We start from the raw sequence: 2613 nt of genomic DNA on the forward strand, positions 1-2613 counted from the left end.
TGAAACTCCATCACAAAAAAACTTCTGCTCCGCTCTGGGAGACACTGTTAAAAGAATGAAAAGATAACTATTGACTGAGAAAAAATATTTGTAAGACACATATCTGATAAGGGACTGGTATCCAAAATGTACAAAGAATTCTTAAAATTCAACAATAAGGAAACAAACAACCCAATTAAAAACTGGGCAAAAAAAATCTGAAGATATCCAACCAAAGAAAACATACAGATGGTAAACAAATATATAAAATGATGCTCAACATCACATGTCATTAGGGAATAACAAATTAAGACAGCAATGAGATACCACTACACACGTAATGGAATGGCTAAAATCCAAAACACTGACAACACCAAGTCAGGAAAGGTGAAGCAACAGGAATTCTCATTGGTTGTTGGTGGGAATTCAAATGGTGCAGCCACTTTGGAAGACAGTTTGGCAGTGTCTCACAAAGCTAAACATAGACTTAGCACAGTCATGTCTCTAGGTATTTACCTAATTGAGTTGAAAAATTATGTCCATATAAAAATGTGCACACAAATGTATACAGCAGTTTTACTCATAATTGCACCAAATTGGAAGCAATCAAGAGCCTTTCAAAAGGTGAATGGCACCAGACAATGGAATATTATTCAGTGCTGCAAAGAAAAGATCCATCAAGTCATGAAAAGACATAGAGGAAACTTAAATGAATATTACTAAGGGAAAGAAGCAAACTGAAAAGGCTACATATTATGTGATTCCGAGAAATGACATTCTGGAAAAGGCCTGACTACAGACACAGCAGAAAGATCAGTGGTTGCCAGTGGGGAGGAAGGAGAAGATGGGAATGAATAGGTGAAGCACAGAGCAAGAACAATTGTAGGGCAGTGAAACTATTCTGTACAATACTATAGTGGTAGACACAGCACATTATGCTTTTGTCAAAACCCACAGAACTGTATAAAATGAAGAATGAATCCTAATGTAATCTATGTACGTTAGTTAATAAAAAATCTGTCAATATTGATTTGCCAACTGTAACAAATGTAACACACTGATGCAAGATGTTTTTAGGGGAAACAGGCCAGGTACGGTGATTCACACCTGTAATCCCAGTGCTTTGGGAGGCCAAGGCAGGAGAATCCCTTCAGACCAGGAGTTCAATATAGTGAGACTCAGTCTCTACGGGGGAAAAAAAAAAAAAAAAAAGGTATGGTGTGTGTCTGTACACCTAGCTACTTGGGAGGCTGAAGGAAGGAAGACCTCTTGAATCCAGGAGTTCAAGGCTGCAGTGGGCTGACTGTACAACTGCACTCCAGCCTGGGCAACAGAGCAAGACCCAGTCTCTAAAAATAATAATAAGTAAATAAACCAGGCCTATTAAAAAAATATGGAAAACTATTTAGGGGAGAAGGGGTATATGGGAATTTCCTGTATCTTCCATATAATTTTTCTGTAAACCTAAAACTGCTCTAAAATGTAAAGTCTACTCCAACTTCATATATACACACATACATATATATAAACTAAATTCACATTCTTTCTTTTAAGCTCAAATTTAGAAACTGCTCACCAGGGGTGACCTTTCCATATTTAGATAGTAGAAAAAAATATTTCTGCGCTCAGCTTACTTCTAGGTGCCAGCTTTCCAGGGGCCGAAAATACAGTGGTGAACAAGACAGAAAGGCCCCTGCTCCCACAGAACCTACATTTTAAAGGAGAGAGGTAAGAAATCATATATATCAACATACAATTTCAGATTGATACTAAAAGTATTATTTTTAAAAAAAGGAAAAATAGGGGAATGTGATAAAGAAGGACTTGGGGAAAGAGGCTGCTTTAGGACAGGTGGTGGGGAAGGCCCAAGTGAAGTGTTACAGCTGAGATCTATGTGACAAGAAAGCCTGTCAGCAGATGATCTGGGGGGAGTGCTCTCCCGCTCATGGAACAGGCAGTACAAAGCTCCTAAGACAAGAAAAGTTGAATGTCTTCAAAGAAAAAGACAGTGACTGCAGCAGTTCTGAGCGTACACCTCAGAAGCGTTTGCCAGTATCTAGAGGATCTCTTGGCCTCTGCCTTTGCCTTGAGAAGAACATGACCAGGTTTGCTTGCTGGTCCCTGGAGGATGAGGGACCCGTGGAGCAGAGCCAACCAAGTCCAACCCCAATCAGTTAACCAATGACCTGCACATCCAGAGAGCAAGTAATTGCCACTGTAAATCAAGGACTGGAAATCTTTCTCTGTAAAAGACCAAATAGCAACATTTTAGACTTTGCAGGCCATATAGTTTCTGTCTCAGCTATTTAATTCGGCCATTGTAATGTGAAAAGAGCCACAGACAGCATGTACATAAATGCACATGGCTGTGTTCCAATGAAACTTAAATTACAAAAACTGACATTTAAATTTCACATCATTTTATTTTTCTTTTTTACTCTATCCCTGTGGATTAGTCTGTTCTCACATTGCTATAAAGAACTACCAAGATTGAGTAATTTTTAATTAAAAGAGGTTTAATTGACTCACAGTTCTGCAGGATGTACAGAAAGCACTGCTGGGAGGCCTCAGGAAACTTACAATCATGGCAGAAGGCAAAGGGGAAGCTGGCACATCATCTTACATGGCCAGAGG

Source organism: Mandrillus leucophaeus, unplaced genomic scaffold (assembly GCF_000951045.1).
Source record: "Mandrillus leucophaeus isolate KB7577 unplaced genomic scaffold, Mleu.le_1.0 Scaffold1353, whole genome shotgun sequence".
NCBI lineage: Eukaryota > Metazoa > Chordata > Mammalia > Primates > Cercopithecidae > Mandrillus > Mandrillus leucophaeus.